General features: G+C 40.1%; 1 long non-coding RNA gene across 1 annotated transcript in view; it reads right to left on the bottom strand.

Annotated features, from left to right (window-relative positions):
- Positions 1-654: 654 nt before the first annotated feature.
- LOC140506321 (uncharacterized) overlaps positions 655-17,363 on the bottom strand; it is a 30,669-nt gene continuing 13,960 nt past the window's right edge. Inside the window, exon 3 of the long non-coding RNA XR_011967886.1 lies at positions 655-1,129. This is a non-coding gene — a long non-coding RNA (uncharacterized lncRNA). The remainder of the gene's footprint in view (positions 1,130-17,363) is intronic.

Below are 17,363 nucleotides of genomic sequence, written 5' to 3'. Positions count from 1 at the left end.
TTCTCATCCATAAAATGAGGAGTTATCTTAGATCAGTGTTTTCCAATCCTTGTTCTGCAGAATCTATGGTTTTCCGTGAAACAAAGGGTCTATAGGAAAATTTCAGTGCTGGTGCAATTTCCCTTCTGAACTAAAGCGTTAAATTATGAGCGTGCTTAAATGAAGAATCCTTGATTTCGTTAGATTGCTGTCTTCTGTCTATCCATGAAGATTGTGCCTCTTCTGCCCCTTAGAGGGCTTTCTTAGGCCTTGCTGGTTCATAGATGACAGACGTGATCCATTATTAGATCCATCCCCAAAGTCTTTCTGGCTTGGAAGAATCAGGAAAATTTGTCATCCACTGGCAGAATCTTTGAGAACTCAGGGTTGTCTCCTTTGTAAAGTAAGACTTCTAGCAGAAGATTAGTTATGAATTAACATTTTGAATGTATCAATATATTTAATCATATACATATGTATCAAAAATAATTATTACATGTAGTAATCATTCAGAATGAAACTAGTGTAGTCTTACTCTGAGCTCACTTTCTCCGAGCAAGGCTGGATTCATTTTCCCCCCTCTAGAACTCCGAGGTTCTACAGGTAACCCTGAGGGACAGTGCAATGCCTTTCTTTAATGCTAATGGGCCAAGTCCCCAATTTGGTGTGTCCTCCCTAATGTTAGTTACCAGTGATTTGCATCCCTGTTTAGCATGGAATCAGGAAGACCTGAGTTCATATCCAGACTCATCCTTAATAGCCATCACTTCACTTCTGTTTGTCTCAGTTTTCTCAGTTGTATAATAAGGATAATACCAGGTTAGAATAACACTTATCTCTTAGGATTGTTGTCAGGATTAGATGAGGCAATATTGGTAAAGAGCTTAGCACATATTAGGTACCAGATAAATGTTTATTCTCTTTCCCCTTTTACATAAAGGGATATTTATTTCAAGGGTCAAACAGATTGTTCCTCACTGCATGGCTTCCAGAAAAACCCTAGCGTTGGCTTCAGCTCCTAGACTCCTGATGGTTCCCTCTCCAGACCTTCTAAAGTTCAAAAGATTGTAGCTGTCTTCACTCCTTCACCAGCACCTAGCCCAGTGCCTGGAACATAGTAGCAGCTCATCTTCCTGGCTTGAACTCCAACCTAGCAGGAAAGAGCAGGGAAAAAGAGGCTCATTTTGTCCATGTAGTGTTTGCTGAATGCATCCCATTTCTGGTGCAGCAATCAGCCTATCTCTTTATTACCTGGTTTGTGGACTGGAAGCAGAAAACATTTGTGCATTCCATCATGTGCAAAACAGTATCACGCCCTGACCTCTTCCAGATGTGCTGGTAGCAGACAGGCAGTCAACAAGCATTTATTAAGTGCCTACTATGTGCCACTCAGCTAAGTGCTGAGTGGACCAAGAAAAACAAAAAACAGTTCATGATCTCAAGGAGGATATTAGATCAATGTCTCTTCTAACTCTTATATATTATCATTATGGGGGGTTACTGAGAACCCATTTAAGTGCTTAGGTGCTTTGATGTGAGGTAAGGACCCATTAGATGGCACAGTAGACAGAGTGCTAGTCCTGGAGTCAGGAAGATTAAACTTCCTGAATTGAAATCCAGCCCCAGCCACTTGTTAGCTGTGTGACCCTGGGCAGTTCTCAACCCTGTTGCCTCAGTTTTCTTACCTGTAAAATGAGCTGGAGATGGAAATTTTAAACTGTTTTAGTATCTTTGTCAAGACCCCAAATGGGGTTATGAAGAGTCAGACACAACTGAACAACAACAAATGGTGTGAAGTGCAGAAGGGAAGGAGAATATAAGAGGAAATCTCTACCCTTGAGGGTCTCACTGCCTAGTTATAAAGCACTTGACAACATCAGAAATAATATAGAAATACATATAACAAAGAAAATGTGTAATTAATGATTATATTTTATATTCCAAATGTCAAAGGAATTAATAGAAAGGTCAGTAAAAGTTTAAGTCATAGTGATGATGCACATTTATTAATCACCTATTTTATGAAACTGAGTAACTCTATTACTGTGTAAGGGAATGTACAAAATTCATGTAAAATAAAGGGCTGGACTTTATGGAGCTGATAGTCTAGGAGGGGCAAGATATTGACATGGATATTTCTTCCTTCCCTTCTCCTTCCTTTTGGAACTTATCCATGATTTCATCTTTGTAGGGAACTCCTGTATTGATTGACACAGATACTCTCACCCTTGGAAGAAAGTCTGAAATCTCATCCCAAGGAAGAATTCTCTAAAGTCTCTAGTGTAGCGATCTGAAGACCGGGACATCATAGAGGCTGACAACTCCTCTTATGTTGGCTTGCTTCCAGAGTCTTTCTCCCCTTTCAGCTAGCCACCTGTAACTTCAACCCACCAATCCATTCATCAGAAAGTACTTACTTTGTGCCAGGCACTGTGCTAATCAGTAGGGATACAAAGAAGAAGAAAAAACAGCCCTTTCCTCAAAGGGGGAAACATAATATGTAGGTGGGAAAGGCCATCTCAATTTGGCCCACAGGGAGGCAAAAGTAGATATCTCTAGAGGCTCCTCAAAAGAATAGATATCTCTAGAGTCTCTAAAGAAAACTTTAATTCCTGCCAGGAAGGGAAGCAGAAGATTGGGGCTTGAGGCCACCACTCTGTTCTCAGAGTAAGGAAGTACCAAGCTAGAATTATATCTACCTGCCTCTTAAAATGTTGTTAGTCTAGGGGAAGTAACTTTCAGGTTCTTGCTGAACTCCTGATTACTATTCATTAATGGGGAAAGAGGGCCTCAAGCTTTATATACAAGATTTGATTGTCTTCCCACAAAATACAAGTTCAGCAATAAACACACATAGCAAATACCAAAGAAACCCATTTATCCAAGTATGCAGCAAAACAAAAATCAGAGAAAATATACATATGAGAAATATGTAAGATGACATATTGAAAGAACTTTCCTTTGGAAATGAAATAAATCAGCTCGACTAAGAGATACAGAGTCTTAGATATCACCCAAGGGGAAATTCCTTGAAATCCCTAGTGTAATAATCCAAGGACAGGGACATGAAGGATGACTCCTCTTATGGTGACTTCTGCCCAGTATCTTTCTTTCCCTTCAGTGACCTGAAGAGTGTCTTCAGGCATTGCTCTCCACCTATGCCAATGGGCTTTGGGACTCATTACCTATAAATAAGTAGATATGGTAAAGGTGTCTGTATATAGATTTTTAGGGGCTAGATGAACTTGAATGGGAAAAAAAGAATCCATCTTTATTTTTACTCTCCTCCAACTGAAACTTGGCATTTATTTCAACTCTGAGAACATCATTCTAAGAAGGGATCCATAGGCTTCACTGTAAAAAAGGAATCAGGATACAAAAAAAATGTTAAGAACCCTTGACTGACATGATAAATATAGAGTAGATGGGAGATAGCCTTAGAGGAGAAAGGCACTAATAATCTTAGAAATTTGCTTGGGCATGAAGTGCTGAAGTGATTGATCACACAGCTAATAAGTGTTATTTTGAACCCAGATCTTCCTGTCTCCAAGGCCAACCCTCTATCCACTATACTATGCTGTCACTTACAAATAACTATAATCCTCCATATTTCACGATAAATGCATTAGAAGGTTACCAAACAAAATACTTTGTGAAGTCTGATGGAAAAGGTCATTACTAACCCTCAAAAGACTTCATGACAAAGGTAGAAGAGCTGAGTCTGGAAGGATGGATAGAATTTGACGAAGTGGACAGGTGATGGAAAGATGTTCCACACTAGGAAAACAATGGCCCCCATGATGTGCAGGTGGCAGTGATCATGGTAGAAAGGAGTACCAATCAGCCTGTGGAGAGATGGACCTGACTGGAGCTTGGAGTTGGTGTTGGAGAGCAGTAGAAGGAGACAAGGCTATTGGCAATATGCTATGGCTTTCCTTTGCCCCTACTGAGGAGAACCCTCTAACTCAGTAATTCCATATGGTCCACTGGGTCACTTAGAGCAGCTGCCTGAGTTGGCTGCTGAGTACTGGTTTTGAGGGTGGTTCAAATTACTCTCTGATGTTCTAGGGCCAAACCATGTCCCTGGCTTGCGTCCCAGACTCCCCCAGGGCTTGGCTTCAAGACACTTTGTCCTGTCCTCAGAAGAGTTGGCCTTTGAGCAAACTGGACTGAAAGATTAAGTTTGCCATCTCTGCTTTTGAAGGTTATTTATTAGTAGTTATATGAGGATCAGTTACAAGAAATGAGGATATTTAGCCTAAAAAAAGACTTGGGTGGGACAGACCACCTTCAAATATTTAAAGAAATATCGTATAGGAGTTGACTCATTCTGACTAATGAATGTCTAGACTAATTCTGTGACTAATTCTCACTCTGGAAAGGAGAATTAGGTATTAGTTATATAGGAGGTAGAATTTGGTTCAGTATAAAGAAGATCTTTCTAATAACTAGAGTTGTCTATGAATGGAATATACATAATGAATTCCCCATTACAAGAAGTGACCAAGCTGAGTCATCAAACATTTGCCAGGAATATCATAGAGAGAATTTGTTCTTCATATAGGGGTTGGATTGGATGGCTTCTGGGGTCTCTTGTGATTATGAAATTCTAAAAATCAAATGGATGGAGCTGAATTTAGAATAAAATAGGTTGGGAAAGACAGAGCTCAGAGCTGACCTGTGGGGTTAGTGGAACTGAGGAACATGATGCTAGGCTCTCCAAATCATTGGAGTGAAAGTATGATCCATAAAGATGAACTATTATATTTCTTTGTAACCTTATTTGGTATTTGTCTGCAACATCAGAATACCTTACATTATCCATATTGGTGTATATTCTCTACCTTTGATTAATCTACCAATCCATCAGAAATTCTTGAGGTCTTATTATGTGTAAGACTGAGGATTGACCCAATGGGAAGTAAGATAATGTATGACACACTCCTTCCTATTAAGTAGCATATACTGCATATAGTTCAGAAGTTTTTAATCTGAGGGTCTGTGAACTTTTTAGGAAAATATGTTGATATTAATTTCAATATAATTGGTTTCCTTTGTACCATGCATTTAATACCATGCATTTTACTTGGTGCATTTAAGAACATTATTCTGAGAAGAGCCCCACCAACTTTACCAGACTGCTGGAGGGATTCATGACACACATAAAAGGTTAGGAACCTTTGCTTTAGTTGGAGGGACAAGATACATATATACATATATGGAATATATGTACTAAATGCCACAGATGGTTCAGAGAAGGGAGAAATCACTGGGGATTGGGGCAATCAAGTAAGACTTTGTAGAAGATGAGGAGTCCTTGAAGAATGTATAAAATTGAGATAAAGGACTGAGAAAGGCCTTCTAAGAAGTTGAAATAGTATGGACAGAAAAAGGAAAATAACTGCAGAACTTTTGGAGGATGACTACTAAACTACACTAGTTGGCATACAGGGTTCATGCTAGGGAGTAGCGGGTTAGGATAATACTGAAAAGATTGAATGGAGCCATGTTGGGGAAGGATCTATGGTCAGCCTGAGGAATTGGAACTTGGTCCTATAGCCTGCAAATAGAGGATTCTAGATCAGGGAACAGCCGTAATAAAAAGTAGTTTTTGCTACACAACATCCAGATTTGAGAGCAGAAAGGGAAGGAGCCACTGTTATTGAAAAGCCCAACATATGATTGGAATAATTTCCATTGGGAAAAAGTTAGAAAGGAGGTAAACAAGGTTGTTTAGACAAGATCTGACTCATGATAGATCTTGTACCTTCTTTTAAAAGAATCTCTTTTCCTCATATAACAATGTGCCTTCTTTTAGATTTGTATAATGGAAGCAAAAAATATTCACCAATGGACCACATCTTCACCATCTCACAATTGACTGAAAGAAGTGGAGAATATAAGATCTCATTGTATTTATTGCTTGTTGATTACACAATATTAATTAATAGGCTCTTTTACAACAAGGTGTCTCCCATCTCTATATTAAAATCATCCCGAGATTCTTTGGAAGATGTAACAACAGAATAGGAATAACTCTTTTCAGTAATCTTTTGGTAATAAATACCAGGCAAGGCATAGAACAGGGAGATGTATGCTGTCCAAAAGTATTTGCCATTTTGATGGAGATCTAGTCATGAGTCTAGGTTAAGGAGGGATTTCCTGTGGATAATGAAGTCCTCCAGATATTGCTGTTTGTGGAAGACATTGTGCCAATTGAATGAAGCCCTAAGACATGGCAGATCCTCTTGGAAGAGATTTATAATCACTCAATGTGAAGAATATCTATTGCTCAGATTTCAACATGCATCTGAATGGACAACCTATACGGTTTGTGTGATGATTAGTATTTCTATAACTGGGAGAGATAATAAAGATAGAAAATGATCTAGGCCTAGCATTGGAAAGAAAGAGGAAAGCTGGATTTCTTTTGGGACATTGTAAAGTGTTTTTACTGACTCCAAGCTTCTTCTAACAGTGTAGGACCATCTTTTCAATTCAGATGTTTTATTCCTATTACTACTGACAACCAGGCTTGGAATTCCATGCTTCAGAAGAATTAAAGATGCCCAAAGAGGGCACTAGAAAGGTTCATGTGAAGTATGAGTAGGCTGAAGCACATGAAATAACAAGGAATAAAGAATACCATCAGAGAATTATATGATGGAAACGAAGATGTATTTGTCCCATGGAGAGAGCAAGGGATTACAGGTAGTCAGCCAGGTGAACCATTGGTATCCTCAGGATATCATGAGAGAGTGAAGAAGGGCTCCAGCCTGTTAGATGGATCCCCTATGGTAAACTTTTGGGAGGACTTGGATGAGAATGGACTGTTGGAGGGGACTTAAGAACTGATGAGATCCCAGCTTATGGCAGCAACAACATCCTCATCCCTCCTCCCAAACAGGTTAAACTAATTTTTTTACCTTAAAAGGTATTAAGACCATCCTTGAGATTTGGTCAGTTCAGGCAACTGAAGGCTTAGACTATTGGTATCTCTTCCTTATCCCCTGAAGACAACACAGCCACCACGAGGAACTACAGACACTCTATGACACTCAGCTGGTGGATCACAATGGAACTTTAGACAAAGGGAGCTTTTCTCAGGTTAATCCACTCTAGGCATCAATGCCCATCTTCCTTGAATATCCTTCCCCTGTTATGGATAAATAGCTATAAGGTGGAGGCAACTAGATGGTTTAACGGATGGAACACTGGACTTAGAGTCAGGAAGATCTGAGTTCAGATTCAATCTGAGACATTTACTAGTTGCATGATCCACTTGATTGTAAACTCCTGTAGGACAAGGACCTTCTTTTGGCATTTTTTGTATGCCCCTCACTTAGCACAGTGCTTGGTGCACAGTAGGCATTTAATATTTATTGACTATTAATTGAATGATCCTAGGAGCAAGTTGCAGCTTTTGTTTGCCTCAGTTTCCTCATCTGTAAAATGGGAACAATCGTAGCACTTCGCGTGGAGGGTTGTTATGAGGATCAGATGAGATAATGATAGTAAAGCACTTAGCACAGGGCCTGGTACAGAGTAAGTGCTCTGTAACAATAACAATAACAAATTATTGTTATTCATTATCAAAAGACAAACAAGTATCTCATTTTGTTCCATTATTGAACCTAAACTACCAGGAGACCGGCCTAAGTCAGGCCCAACCTGGAACACATGCCTATTGGAGTCTAATGGAATCACTCCTAATTTAGTCAATACTGCCTACCTGAACAAAGACTCTTTGGGCCCTGTGGGGTATTGTTTCTATAAGTGAGGGCCCCAATAGCTACTGTTCTGCTTGTCTATATTTTGCTCCCAGAAGACTAGGTAAAGGGAAAGAGGGGTAATTCTTGAATGAGGGAAGGGGGAGGGAAATACATGATTTGTTATTGTTCAGTCGTGTCCAATTCTTTGTGACTGCATTTGGGGTTTTCTTGGCAAAGATCCAGGAGTGGTTTTCCATTTCCTTCTCCAGCTCATTTTACAAATGAGAAAACTGAGGCAAACAGGGTTAAGTGACTTGCCCAGGGTCACACAGGTAGTAATTGAGATCAGATTTGAACTCAGGGAGATGAGTCTTCCTAACTACAAGCCTGGCACTCTATCTACTGCACTTACCTAGCTGCCTGAAATAAGTGGTCTCTGTAATAATATATAATTACCAGAAGATTCTCTTTTCCAAAAATATTCCCTACAGATTTTCCATTATCTAAGGGAAAGAACAGAAACTCAGGAGTCAGAGGACATAGGCTCAAATCCTAACTGATGTTACCACCCATGTGACCTGGAGTAACTGCCCTGGGTCTCCATTTCCACATCGATAGAACGGGGGTTGAAACAGATGATTTTTGAGGTCTTTTACAACTTTAGATTGATGATCTTCTGAGCCTATGTACTTATTACATATCTTTTAAAAATATAAATGAAGGTGATTTTAGCCTCATTAGCATCTTAGTGTGTTCAACTATGTAGTTTTTATCTGCAGGAAAGTCTGGGCAGATAGGTGGTACAGTGGGGGCCTGGAATCAGAAAGACTCATCTTCCAGAGTTCAAATCTAGCCTCAGACACTTATTAAGTGACTCTGAGTCACTTAACCCTGTTTGCCTCAGTATCTTCATCTGGAAAATGAGCTGGAGAAGGAAATGGCAAACCACTCCAGTATATTTGTCAAGAAAATCCTAGATGGGGTCATGGAGAGTCACTACTGAACTAAAACAACGTCGAGGCAAAATCAGTGGCATTGAACTTGGAGTTTGGCTGTCATTTGTCAGACCCTCCTCTTGAACCCAGAGGTATGGGCCTCTTGCCTGTCTAGGACTGCACTGAGGTTTGGATGGGGTTAGTCTGGGACAGAAGCATGAGCTCCAGATCCTCCTGGGGTGCAAAGTCAGTCACGCACCTGCTAGTTTCAGGTGCAATGTGGTTTGCAACCTGGCAATCTCAGGTCCAACCTTCTGCCTTTCCTTTCTTCCTTTCCTTCTCTATCAGTGAGAAAATCTGCATTACAAATTGTAAACTTAGCAGTACAACTTTGGGGAAGTTTCCAAGTCAGTCAGATGATTTCAGTGAATTACAAAGGTGGGAAGAGAGCCAACTTTGGTTCAGTGAGCCCGAGGGCAAAATATTATTAGATGGAGAGGACTGTGGTAGCTGGGGCCAGGAATGAGAGGGAGTGGGATATGGAGGTGATCTAAGACATGGGGCAAGCAGAGGAGGTAGCAACCTACCTGTGTCATTAGAGGGACACCAGAAAAGTCTACCACCCATTCCAAAAAGAAAGAAAATCTCTCCTATCAGCCTAGTGCTTTCTACACTGTCCTGAAAACTTTCTTCCCATTGTTGGCAGGATAAAGTCCAAACCTCTTTCCCTGGCATTCAAAACCTTCCACAGTGTGACATTAACCTACATTTGCAGCATTATCTCCCACTACGCTACTGCACACACTGCTCCAGGCAAACTCATTTACTCACTATCTCCTGAAAAGAGCAGGACAAGTCCTGGTTCCATCGCTTTACACATAAACTTTCCCTGGCCTGGAATGCCTTTCCAGCCCTTTCTTCTAGAATTAGATGACGCTCTGACTCTTCCATGAAGTCTTCCCTGACCACTCTTGTGTTTCTCTCCATTCACTCTTTGAGCCCCTACAGAACTCACTGATCAATTAACTAAACAACAAGCATCTATTAAGCACCTACTGTGTACACCCCCACTAGGTGGCTCCTATTAAGCACCAAGTACCAGGCAGGAGGTAGCTAGGTAGCTCAGTGGCTAGAGAGCTGAGGGTAGAGTGAGGAAAAACCTGTGTTCAAATCTGCTCTCAGACATCTACTAGCTATGTGATCCTGAGCACTTAACCTCTGTTTGTTGTAATCCACTTGGGAAGGAAACGGCAAACCACTGCAGCATCTTTGCCAAGAAAATCCCATGGACAGTATGATCCACGGGGTCACGAAGAGTTGGACAGAGTGAACAACAGGGCACTTATGCTAGGTGCTGGGGATTCAACACCAAAAATGAAAACAATCTCTGCCTTGAAGGAGCTTGCGTTTTATTAAGGACATCACTTCTCATCCCCTGAGGTAGCGAGGTGGCCCTGAGCTGGGTTTGGAGTCAGGAAGAAAGACCTGAGTTCAAATCCCACCTCAGGTATTTAATAGCTGTGTGACCCCCGGGCAAGTCACTTAACTTCTGCCTGCCTCAGTTGCTTATACTATAAAATGGGAATAATACAGTACTTACCTCACAGGGTAATTGTGAGGATCTAACAAAGAAAATTTTGATAAAGCACACAGCACAATTCCTGGCACATAGGAGCTCTGTGAAAACTTCATCCTTTCCTTTTCAATTTGGCCTTTCATCAGCACTTCCCTGAAGCTGCTCTCTAAGGTCACCAGCTCTCTCTTTATTATTTAAGCCAAAGGTCTTTTCTCATTCTTCAAGCTTCTCTATCTTCCCTGTTTGATACTGTTCATCACTTCCTCCTTCTGGTTACTTTCCCATCCCCTTGCTTTTTTTTGTAACATGGTTCTTTGCTGGCTCTCCTACCAGACTGACTGATCCTTCTCAATCTCCTTTGGAAGATCATCAACCATGTCCAGCCTCTAAGACTGGAAATGCTCTAGGACTCTTCTCCCTTTTCCTCTCCTCTCCCGACCCCCCTTCCAATTATTCTTCTTAAAGTGAATTTTTCTTCAACTTCCCTCTTCCTCTCAGGGGTGCTAGCATATTATCATTCTTCCAGCCATCTAGGGTAGCTTTTTAAATTCTTCATTCTTATCCTGCCCCCCCTCCCCATATCCATTCCATTGCCAAGGCTTATTGGTCCTACTTCATCAACATCTCTCATATCGGATTTCAGTGCATGCTAAAATAATTATAATAATAGTAACTCACATTTATATAGTGTCTACTGTGTGCCAGGCACTATGCTAAGCACTTTGCAAATATTATTTGGTCCCCATGACAACCCTGGGCGTTGCTATTATTATCCTTATTTTACAGATGTGGAAAATGAAGTTAAAAGACTTGCCCAGGGTCATGCAGCTAGTAAGTGTCCAAGGTTGGATTTATATTCAGCTCTTCCTGATGCCAAGCCTGGAACTCTACCCACTGTACCATCTATCCAACCCTATTATAATAGCCCTCTAATTGACATTTCTATATCTATTCTCCAATCCATCCTCCACAAGGCTACTAAAATGATATGCTGAAGACATAAATCTGACTATATTATTCCCCTGCTCAAGAAGCTTCCATGACTCCCTATTGCCTCTAGGATAAAATAAATTCCTCTTTTTGGCACTTAGGGAACTTTACAACTTTCCTTTTCTACTTTTGCCAGCTGATTGTATATTACTCTCCTTCATGCAGTCTGTGTTCTAGTCACAGTGGCCTACTTGCTATTCTCCATTCATGAATTCCCATCTCCCACTTCTGTGTCTTTGCCTGAGTTGGGCTCCAATGCTTGGAATGCATTTTCTCCTCATGTCTTGAAACCCATACCTTTTTTAAGGCTCAGCTTAAGGGCTAGTTCCCATATACAACCAGTGTTCTATGGGTCACTACCCAAATCACCTTGTAGATGTTGTGTACGTATCTTGCATTTGGTTATTTGTGAATATGTTGTAGTATCCTCCCCCTTCCAAAGGACTGTAAGCCATTTGTGGACAGACACTTTCTTGCTCCTGTCTTTGTGTCCATAGTACAAAGCACTCTGCCTGGTGCATAGGAAAGCACTCTGCCTGGTGCATAGGAAGGTGCCTCTGACTTAGCAGAGACTTGTTGGTGGATTCCCTGGCTTTCTATGACAAATCATTTGGCACTTAACCTACATACAGTGACATGTGTTATTCTTTTTTCTTTAGTGTGTGTCTTGTCTCCACAGATTAGATTGTAAACAGCTGGAGGGCAGTTACCATGTTTAAATCTTTTTGCATCACTAGCACAGTGATTCCGTTGGTGGTGAGGATCCCCACCATTCCGCCACTGGAGACTCATTCATTTGGGGTATTTTTTTTCCTCCTGTGATCATTTTTGAAAGAGAGAAATGATTTCAGAATAATAACTCATTATGTCACTAGCCCTTAACTGTGAAGGAGTTTATCAGGGCATTTCCTTCCTGAAAGGAAGAACTGGGGTAAAGTGAAAGTCAGAGTCATTTGTTCTAGTTATTCTGTTGTTTTCAGTCAGACAAGACTCTTTATGATCCCTTTTTGGGATTTTCTTGGTGAAGATACTAGAGTGGTTTGCCATTTCCTTCTCTACTCATTTTACAGATGAGTAACTAAGGCAAACAAGGTTAAGTGACTTGCCCAGGGTCACGTTGCTAGTAAGTGTCAGAGACCAGATCTGAACTCACAGAGATGAGTCTTCCTGACCCCAGAGCCAACACTGTCCACTGTTCCACATGGCTGCCTATAGGTCATATGATGTCAGAATTGGGAGTAATAGAAGTAATAGAATGTAGATATATCGCTTTGTGGAAGAGGCCCCCTCACGACCCAAAGAAGCACTTTGGAGAATTTTCCTATCTTTGACTTAGAGTTCACACTCAGGTATAAGCTGGAAACTTTAGATACTTTCTCACAAAGGTGGCCATCAGCTGGCCTTAAGAGCAACTGAGCTCATAAGGTTTCAAACATAGAAGAGTTAAATTTACACAATATAGACTGGAATTTAAGCCCAAAGCCAAACAATCAGCCCTTTTAATGGAACACTCTTTCTTTAGGGTGTCTTGAATTTCTATGACTTATAATACTTCCTTGGGCTTCGTAGTGGAAATGGGATTTGATCTGAGTCTTGAAGAAAAAGGAGTGATCAGCTGGATGAAGAGTGATTGGGGGAAAGGGGAAGCATTTATGTTGGAGACAGAGTTGATCAAGGGGACAGATAAGGAGGAAACCATTTGGGATTGGTAGAGCAATGATTGGGACAATTTTCAATATTACTTTTTATAAATGGAAGTTCAAGATTCATATATTTTTAGAAGTATAGGTCCAGGAGACTTTAGAAAGGACCTTAGATCAGTTAGTCCAACTTTCCTTATTTTATGCTGAGAACACAGAGACCCAGAATGATTATCTGACTTAATGAGAAATTTTAGAAAACAGCAGAGCCAAGATAGATCTTTTCTTGTTCTTAAACTTCTGCTGATGAAAGGTTACCTTGAAAAAATCACCTTCACTTTTTGAACCTTAATCATGTTGAGAGCAGAAACTTGGTCTTCTCTTAATATCCTTGCTAGTTATGTAGGACAATCCATATACTCAGTGAAAACTGCCTCGGGTCTTGGTGAGAAGAAATGGTCCTCTCCAGGGCAGTTGAGTTCCTAAAACAGGACCTGTCTCTGGACTGAAAATACTTTTATGAAGAGATCCACATCATTTGCATGGGTGAGGGGTACTGACATCTCTCTATTTTGGGTGCATCTGGATAGCCTAGGCTGATTTCTTCTTGGGAAGTTCCCAAATTAAATACTGCTACCATTCACAGGACTGGTTTTTTTTCCCCCTCTCTCTTCAGTAACTTCCTTCTCCTATATCTAGACTCCTTGATTCCATTGCTTTTCATTCCTCTTGGGGCATTGAAAGCTCAAGTAACTTAGGGCCAAATAGCCAGTATATAGCAGAGGTGAGATTTGAACATAGGCCTTCCTGATCCTGAGATCACTGGCTCTTTATTCACTACACCCATTCTTCCTTTCTTTGTAAACCTTAAACCTTAAGATAAACTTTAAACTTTAATCCTTTTATTAAGGGGATTTGTTCTGTGGAGTTTGGATTAAATCAAAGGGCCACACTTGAGGACCTAGAAGACCAAATGTCACCTCAAGGCCACAGGTTCTCCAGCCCTGCCATAAAGGAATAGGAATGATGTAGAAAGAGTATGGGCCCTGAAATCAGGAGGACCTGAGTTCAAATGTGACCCCAGACACTTATTAGCTATGTGACTCTGGGCAAATCACTTAACTCCAATTGCTTCAAAAAAAAAAGGAATATTAATGAGTCAGTCAATAAACATTTATTAAGCACCTTCTGTATGTCAGAGACTATGCTAAGGGTTAAGGGGTTAGGAATATGATGAAAGACGAAAGATTTCCTGTTCTCAATGAACTCAGTTTAATAGAAGAGACAACATGCAAATAACTATGTACAAATGACATATATGTGTGTATATAGATATATATACCTATGTTCATATATTAATATATACCTGTATTTCTATACACATAGGTATATAGATATATATGTATATATGTGCATATAAGTAAATATATGTATTCTCTCTATATATACACATACACATACACATATACACATACATGTACATATACACACAGATATACAGGATACATAGAAGATTAGCATTATGGGGGATTGGGGAAAGCTTTTTGCAAAAGGTAGAATTTTATCTGGGACTTGAAGGAAGCTACTGTTATGATGATAAGGACTACAGATTTAGAGGCAGAAGCTGGCTCAGAGTTGTCCAATCCAAGGCCTCCATTTTATAGGTTTCGTGATTTGACCAAGTTCTCATAAGCAGTAAGCTATAGAATGGGATTGGAAACCAGGTCCTCTAGCGTGAAACTTTTTTTTTTTCCTACTGTATCATAATAAAGTGTGACTATTGTTAATGCTATAAGTAATAACAAAAAATAAGAATTAAAAATAACAATATGTAAGAGTTTTATAGTAAATAAAGCACTTTAAACAATCTTGCCTTATAATGAATTATTACTTATGTTTTCTATAGGGATACTTACAGCATGAGATTGAAAATCCCCTGAGGGCATGGAATTTGTCTTCTATTTCTTTGGTATCCTTTCCTACATGTCTTTCACAGAGCATAAAATGGGAGACTATCCCTACTTTACCAAGTCATATCTTCTCCTTTGATATACCCCTTTCATTTCAGTTCAATTCAACTTTAGTCACTTGCCCAATTCTAATTTTTAAGGAATTATTTTTTTCAGTGTGATTTTGTACCTTCTTTTCCATGTATTCAATTCTACTTTTTAAGATAGTCTTCACTTTAGTGGACTTTTGTGCCTCTTTTACCATTTGGCCTAGTCTGTTTTTTAAGGTGTTATTTCTTCAGTACTTTTTTTTTTTTTGGTGTGTGTGCCTTCTTTACCAAGCTGTTGACTCTTTTTTTCATGATTTTCTTATATCACTCTCATTTCTTGCCCCAATTTTTCTTCTACCTCTCTTAGTTCATTTCAAGCTATTTCAGGAATTCTTTATGGGTCTGGGACCAATTTACACTTTTCTTTGAGGATATGGCTAGAGCTGTTTTGACTTTATTGTCTTCTTCTGAATTTGTATTTTGATTTTCCCTGTCACCATAGTAATTTTCTGTGGTCAGGTTCTCTTTTTTTGTTGTTGTTGTCTGCTCATTTGCCAGCCTATCTTTTGACTTTTAACTTTATGTTAAAGTTAGGCTGTTGTCCCAGGGTGGAGGGGGCACTATCCCAAACCTCAGATCTTTTCATGCTACTGTTTTCAGAGCTAATTCTAGGGGTCTATAAGCTTTCAATTCTTCTAACATGGTATGATCTAAGGAGAGGTGTGGTTACTGCCCTTCTGCCCTGTGTTGTGTTCTTTAACAATCACAAGCACTCTTTTCTACCCTGGAACTATGAACAGGGTGCCCCTTCCCTGTGGCCACATGCTCTAGTGTGCTGGTGCTGTTACTATCCCTGGGACTATGACCTAGAATTGCATATGGGCAATACAAATGAGTCCTGCACCTACTGCCAGCAAAAGCTGTAATCACCTTCTGATCCATTTTCTGATCCCCTTACTGTTTGTGGGCTGAGCTCTCCAGAAGCCACTAATGAAGACTGCTGCCAGTTCAGTCCCCTCTAAGGTCTGCTGCTGGACTGTGCTCCATTCTTACCCCAGTGAGACAGATCTTTTCTGTCAGATGTCTAAGTCATCTTGGGCAAGAAAATTGTTTCACCCCAGCCTTTTGTTGGTTCTACCACTCCAGAATTCATTTTAAAGCATTATTTTAGAGTTGTTTGGAGAGGAATTTGAGAGAGCTCAGGCAAGTTCCTGCCTTTACTCCTCCAACTTGGCTCCACTCGAATTCAACTCCAGTCAAAGTATTTATTGAATGTCTCTGATAAGGGTGGTGGTGATGACACAGGAAAGAGGGTGGGGGAGACACCTCTGATGTGTGTCTTTCAATTCAACTCAATTCAACTCCAACCAAAATATTTACTGAGTGCCTATGGACTGTGAGGGACACAGGAAAGGTATATGATACAGCCAATACTTCTGAGGAATTTTTGGTACTATTGGGAGGCAAGAATATATCATAGGAAACAGTTGCAGAGTAAGAGAAAAAGTCTAAAAGACTAAACTTAATCACAAATGCCAAGAAATTTGGTAGAGTAGACAATAAGCTTTATGAGCAGTCAGGGGAGAGAGAAAGAAATTCTTATTAGGGGTCATTAGGAAGCCCTTATTGGAACAGGTGACCAATGGGCCTAGTAGAGAAAGATGGGTGACATCCCTATTACTCCTCTTTATGGGACTTCAGGGTTTCCCAAGTGCTTTTCTTACAATGATACTATATAGTACATAGGATGATCATTATCTCCATTTTATAGCTCAGGGGTTGTGACTCGATCAGGGTCATGATTTGTAAGGGACAAAGACAGGATTCAGACACAGGTCTCCTGACTCTACTTTATCATCCCAAATTGGGGGGGGGTGGATAGTAAGTGTAAGAACTCAGGGGGTTAATGCAGTCTTGGTGAGGCAGTGACATTCTTTGTGTTTCTGCTTCCTTTTCTGCTAAACAGGGTGTGGGGAAGGGGAGATTAATATCTGTGTTTCATCGTGGCTGCTCCCCTGCTTCTCTACCTTTCCCTTGACCTTCCCCTCACCTCCTTTGGTGTCATGATACTCAAGGGAGATGTCAGAAAAACAGTCTGAGTTCCTTGGACCAGAGTCCTCATAAACACTCCAAGCCGCAGGAGCAGAGCTGCCTGCGCTGAGTGACAATTCTTGATAGAACATCAATATGATGCGTGGCTCACTGCCGCCATGAGATTAGGTGGAGTCCCTGCATTTGTTCAGGTGTATTGGCTGAGACACTGGAGAGAAGGGTGAGGCAGAGGTGGGAGGGAAGTTAAGGGGGAATAAAAATGTAATGGAAGATATAACAATGTTTCTTCCCTTCCAGTTCTGTTGAAAAGGACAAACTATGCTACTAGTAACATATTTATATGTTATGATGATATGAATGACATTATATTACTTTATTTCGATTATAATTTCAATTTATATAATTAATGTATATTAGTTGGAATTAAATTAATAAAATGGAGTTACATTAATATAATATATAATTGTGGAATTATATATT

This window comes from Notamacropus eugenii, chromosome 5 (assembly GCF_028372415.1).
Source record: "Notamacropus eugenii isolate mMacEug1 chromosome 5, mMacEug1.pri_v2, whole genome shotgun sequence".
In the NCBI taxonomy this organism is placed as follows: domain Eukaryota; kingdom Metazoa; phylum Chordata; class Mammalia; order Diprotodontia; family Macropodidae; genus Notamacropus; species Notamacropus eugenii.
Note: the sequence above shows the minus strand (reverse complement) of the source record. Positions and strands in the feature narration are given on the sequence as shown.